General features: G+C 36.7%; 1 long non-coding RNA gene across 1 annotated transcript; it reads left to right on the forward strand.

The window, feature by feature from the left end:
- The first annotated feature begins 3,238 nt into the window (after positions 1 to 3,238).
- On the forward strand, positions 3,239 to 6,088 carry LOC142047660 (uncharacterized). The gene is made up of 3 exons (XR_012656921.1): positions 3,239 to 3,324; positions 4,662 to 4,800; positions 6,005 to 6,088. It is a non-coding gene; the product is annotated as an uncharacterized LOC142047660 (long non-coding RNA).
- Positions 6,089 to 6,380: the final 292 nt, after the last annotated feature.

Raw genomic sequence — 6,380 nt, forward strand, 5'->3', positions numbered from 1 at the left:
AAATCCATTTGACTCAATATATGCCAGCCCCTCTCCAGTCGGTGGTAGCTCTCTGGGGATAGTACAGTCTGAGTAAATTTGCCTATCTGCACACTGTTCCTAGTTCCTCTAGGTTTATGATCACCCCTTCCTCATGAAATCACATACACTCACTCAATGGTCTGTAAACTTTTTATTTTTAATACAATGAACTCTTAAAATACTTAAACTGAATTAAGTAAGGTTTGTCCAGGAGATTGTCCTGTCACACTGACCATCTGCAGATACATTTCAAGTTCGTGGGAGCTGTGGATGCTCAGAACCTCTGAATATTACGCCCTTAAATTTACTGGTAATTGACTATTACCGGTTCACTGGAATGATGTCTTCATTGTGCGGAAGAAGGTTCACCAATGACTGTGTCCTGCACTGGTATAGCCCATTCCTGAAATCCATGTCTTTGTATCTGATGATGAGGGCAAAGTGAGTACCATTTGCATGAGGTAGCATTTTGGAAGAAGCAGGTTGCTACACCTGGTTATGAAGCTGCATGAATAACAATTTTTTTTTCAGTTCCCTGGCAATTATAAAGAAGAAACAAACTGTTTTGGGCTGAATGAAATGAAATGTTTCATTCTGACTTTCAACATTTTATTTTATTTTTTAAAAATAAAATTAAAGGAAATTACAAATAAAAAGGGGTGTTGAATTAAAAAATGAAATGTGTGGTTTCAAAAATGCCAAAATGGTATGTTCAGGTTTTTCAGTTTCTCTTCTGACTGAAATAATTTGGTTAAGCCGACATGAGTTCACAAAATATTTTGGTTTTGCCAATTCTGCATTTTTTTTGCCTGGGAAAAAACAAAGTTTCAGTTGAAACATTTCTTCTAGCTATACCTGGGTATCAGTACAGGTCCTCATTTTAGAGACACAGGACCTGTCCTTGCGTATTCTGGGAGATGCATACTCCCCTTTAACTCTCACTCACAGGGACCATAACTATTCTTTATGCCTTTTTGAGGAGAGTGATCTATGACTAAGTGACAGCTTTGAGTATCTTTCCTCAATTATGTGCAGCAGGAACAAAATGTCTGCACCATCCAAGACCAAGAATTTTGTAATAGCTGCACAAATTGACCGCAGGGACTTCATTAATGTTGTCATTGTTGATTATCATGGTTGCGAATCTATAAAACCATGGCCTTCTAATTTGACTTAGATGTGGTGTCCATTTATGGAGCACTTGAAGAAGCTGCCAATTTAACAGGACACCACTATCAAAAGGAATATTTTCCATGATAAAACTAACAATGTCGTGCTGCATTTTCCCCATTTTTCATTCAGTGGACATACCATGTTTTTAATGGACAAAAGAACAAACATTGTGTTCCTGCCCTTAATTAAGGCTCCAGGCAAAACTGATGTATTTTACATTGTATGACAAAATGAAACAATGGCCACAGCTTCATAAAAAATACATTCTGGCGCAAGTGATGCACAAAACAAAAGGATCTCATTGTTTCCACCATAATACAGGTCGATAGAAATTTCAGATGTTAAGATATTTTCAGAGGGGGCACATCCAGGAATTTTTGATAAATGCTGAAAGCTCTTGAAATCTCTACAGATGACAGTGGAACCATTCAGATAATTAAGGCTCATGGATAGATCATTCTTACAAAAGGTTATTTTCTTTGATTTAGCGTTATGTGTCAAGCAGTAGAAAAGTAAAGAAGCTTGGATAATTTGCAGATTTGACTTCTGCCTATCCTATTCTAAATATTAATTCCAGTGTATAGTTCCTTTGGTGTTGAAATTGGCCCTTGCCACCTTCATAGCCATAAAGATTTATTTAAAAAACTTGAATGAAATTAATATTGCCCTGAGTTCAGCAGCTGATCCTTTTTCATAAGCCTTATGCATGTGTCAAACTGAAGTCACCTTCTTAAGTTCCAATGCGACTAAGCAAGTGGTTAAAGTTAAGCATGTACTTATGTGCGCTACTGAATAGGGATGAATTTACGAACATGCTTGGATGTTTGGCTGAATTGGCGCCTCAGGATAAGACACTGTTCCATCAGTTAACAACCAAAGAACTCAACTATCGTACAGCATTTGGAATCAGAATAATGACATCTGCCCTGATGGACAGGGTGCTTTTGTCTCACCAGCTGCAATCAGGCAGCTGTCGTTCTAAAGAGAAGTGACGGAGTTCCTTTTCTAATCTTTGTTTTGAGCAATAGTATCGCTTGCTCTCTGCACAGAACTTTAATGAAAGGTTAAATGATATTAATGGTACTAAGCAGCCTAAGGTCCCTGCATACCAACTCCTGGACCTTGTTTAACACTGTTTTATGTTGGACAGTGACTGGGTTATGTTAACACTTATGAACCACATATTCCATTTAAATGAATACAACAGGTTGATTCCTAACCACTGGCATAAGCCATTTTGGAAGGGGAAAAAATCATCATTAAAAATAATCCATAATAAAAATGCTGGAAATCTACACTGGAAGTCTTATTTCAAGCAGTTCTTTATTGTCTGTCCTGTTCTTTCAGTCGATTATTACAAGGCCAATATATTGCTGTTTAGTTAAAAGGTTGATGCCCTCTAGAAAACGTTTTTGTGCTAGACACCTGACACAACTGTTTCCATTCCTCCTACTCGCTGTAGTCTGTCCTTGAATGAGAGTGTCTGCTATCAGGCATTTAGCATATGGCAATAGGAGCACATATGTTAAGCATGCACAACTGAATAAACTTGACAGTTTTTTAGTCACTGCAAGGAGTCCTGGAATGGAACTTTCCATTTCATTTACTCCAGTGAAATAATTGAATTCTGTGTTGTTAACCAAAGAAATGCATGACAGTTTGAAGTCTATACACACATCTCATTATATTTAGGCAGCTCCAAATCTTCTCCAGCTGTGATAGTTTAAGTTTATTGGACTCTGATAGATTGAACCACTTTGGGGAACTCAAAACTTCTGTGGCATTAGCACAAATCAGCTGCTTTCAAGTGGAAAATTCACATAGGTCAAAAGTCAGAATCTTAGTTAAAACAAAAATAAAAAAATCAAGCATTTGGAGCTGTGAAAATGTATCCTGCTAGGTGCTAAATAGAACTGAGAGAAAATAACTGATTTTTCAGTTCAGTGGCAGTTCCAAAAAATAGTAGCAATAATAAAAAAAGTCATCTTGAGTCAGAATTAGAATGTTTTTTGGTATTTTCTAGGAATTCAAAAAGTCTATTGCGGGTCTATTCCAGAGTAGAAATTCAAAGCTGGGTCTCCCCCATCTCTGGGGAATATCCTAACCAGCAGGCTAAAGCTCATGAAGATGGTAAGCAGTAGCACTATCATATCTTCCTTATTGTGAATGGCTGAAAATACTCGTATGAATTTTGCCGCTAGTTTTGGGTTAACCAAAACCGCATTTTTTGTCAAATAAACTATTTGTCTAAAACCATTTCACCCAGCTTTAGCGGCTAAGCGTCTCCCAAAGGTACTAAACACATTGTCATCAAATAGCTTTGTTAGATACCTACAGGCTAGGAATCAGAGTCTAACTGCAATTTTTATTTATTTCTTCATTCTCTTCTCTCCCTCTGCCCAACATGGCTCCTTGCTAAAACAAATTAGAGTACATGGCTGGAAATATCAAGGTGTGTGTCAATTTTGTGGATAAACTAGCCACAACACTTTTTTAAAAATGTTTTGGAATTTGCAATCTATATTTTGCAAGAGATTGTTACCTGAAAGATACAAAGCTCCTCCTGTCTTCTCTTCAAACCCTTTAAAAACACCCTGGGCATGTGGTTTTTATTAGATTTTCATTTTTTGTGGGGAAGGGATTACCCTTCGAGACAACCATACTCATTTGGAAAAATTAAGATCACCTTGCCACACCTGAATCTTCTCTCACTTTTAGAAACACACTTTTCTTCAAGTTGTGAAATATTTGGATATATGTGTTTGTTCCACTTCCATTGCCTATCTGGGACCAGAATTGAAAGTGCCAGAATACTGCACTAAAGTCTTCTTTTGAAGAATTCAAAAAGGGTCAGAAACAAAAATTACAGAGATGTCATGAAAAAGCTTTTTATTTTGTTCTTGAGGCTTCCAACCCAGTCTGGCAGACTCAAGAGATTCAGAAAAGCATGCAAAATGTTGACTCCTTCTTCAAGATGAACCAAACTCTGATAATGCTGAAGTTAACCCACAGCAACTGGTGGTAATACTTTTTTAATTGTGTAATTTAATGGGATTCAGTACCACTCTTAAAACTATGTACACTCTGGTATGTGGAGGATGATGGTGAGATAATGATTAAGATGGTGGAAACCACATGATGATCTCATGAAGAAATGAAACAAGTCTAATGCAAAATATTCAATATAATTATGATTATAGTGTAGCAGCTCACATGATGTGTTAAGCACTTTCCATGCAATCTAGAAGAATGATATCTCTTCCAAGGTAATCACAATCTAAGGGGAAATGATCAATGCAACTTCCGCCTTAGAAAACATTAATATTTAGAGATTACACTGAAATATTTAAATATTAATATTTAGATGAAAGATGAAAATAATCTTTCATCTAAAGTTACATGCAATAACAGAATATTTAGGAAGTAACTCAACTATTGGTCATTTCTATATATCTCTTTTTTTGCAGCATGCCAGTTACACTCAGTGAACAAGAACTACACAGAATTTGTTGGAAGTGTGAAAACCTGTGTAAATGAGCAGAGAATGTGACCCAGAATAACCATCACATCAAAATGGGAAGCATCAGTCACACTTCTGAAAATCATGTCAGTGGGCTTGGGTCTTAATGTTTTTATAAATGTATATATGTATTTCAGTATCTGTCAGAATGGGATGTTATTTTATGACTACATTTCTAATGTCTGGTTCCACAATTTAAGAACAATTTAGAAATAAAACGACTGTTAACGTCTGATATCTCACAAATAACTAACATATTTTGCCCCCTTCCTCTCAAATAAGTCTTATTTTTCACATTTCGTGGACCTAAGCAGTGATCTGAAAAAAACAAATATATTTCCAGATTTCTGAAAGACAGCCCTTGTTCTTAGACTCTCATTTTTCCATCTACTATTCCAAGATTTCTTTCTAAAATTATCCCGTTAGCTCTAAGTGGTAGCCAGGCACCACCATCTTTGGGTGGTTAGTATGTGCACTTCCTCATCCAAAAACATCTCTTACATAGAAAATATAAAATCATGCTGCAACTGAAGATGTAACCTGTCCTCTATGGGGAAAGCTGGATTAATATCCTTCATTCCTTCTAATCCCTTGCTACTTTAACCCACCCAAGGCTTTACCAGAGGTCCAGAGACTTGAACTTGATATCGAGCTTGTGAGCCAGGTGGTTGGGAACTTTCCTTTTTTCCATTGCTATTTTTGCTAATCTGCCATTTTAAGTCTATTTGTAAATATAGATCAAAGGGTGAAAAGCAATAGGATACAGAACACACCGTGGGACTCAATTTCAAGCAACAATAGTTTTCTCCTCTCTTTTATACAAGCTTTGTTCTCTCTCACAAATCATTTACTAATAAACATTTCCCTACATCGTTGCCAAAGGCTAGAGTTCAGGGATTAGAGTTGCTCAATTTTACCTGCATTCAAAATACGCATACCCCACATGTGGGTATTTTATTTCCAAATGTTATGCATGTGACTGCAGATGATGCATGCTAGATATAACAATGACAATTACTATTAATTTTAATAAATGAGTAAGTAATACTATTTGTAGTTGAAGACAAAGGGCATAATTTTGAAACACATCCAAGTGACTTAGGAGCCTAGGTCCCCCTTTCAAAGGGGACCAAGGCCTGGTCTACACTAGAAAATTAGGTTGGTTTAACTATGTCTGTTAGGGGTGTGAAAAATCCACAGCATAGTTAAGCCAATCTAAATCCCTATGTAGACACCATTAGGCTGACAGAAGAATTCTTCTGTTGATCTGACTATTGCTTAAGCTTGTAGGTGGCTTTCCTACATTGTTGGAAGAATCACTCCTGTTGGCATAGAAAGCGTCTATATTGAAGCACTGCAGAAGCACAACTTCAACCCTTAGGCCCTAACAAGCCCTTAGACACCTGGGGCCAGATTTTCAAAGGTATTTAAAGGCATTTAAAAGCTCAGCTATGCACTTTTGAAAATCCCACTAGGCACCTAAGGAGATTAGGGGTCTACATCCTATTGAAATCAGTGAGAGGATTAAAAATAATCATGATTATTATTAGTTTTAGAATGTGTAGAAAGGAATAGTATCCAAATGTGGGTAATTTTTCTAAGCAAGAGAGTCATGACAAAATACTTTGCTGCAAGACTATAAGCAACTAATAGTTGCTTACACCTT

The sequence above is a fragment of the Chelonoidis abingdonii genome, chromosome 13, assembly GCF_003597395.2.
Source record: "Chelonoidis abingdonii isolate Lonesome George chromosome 13, CheloAbing_2.0, whole genome shotgun sequence".
NCBI lineage: Eukaryota > Metazoa > Chordata > Testudines > Testudinidae > Chelonoidis > Chelonoidis abingdonii.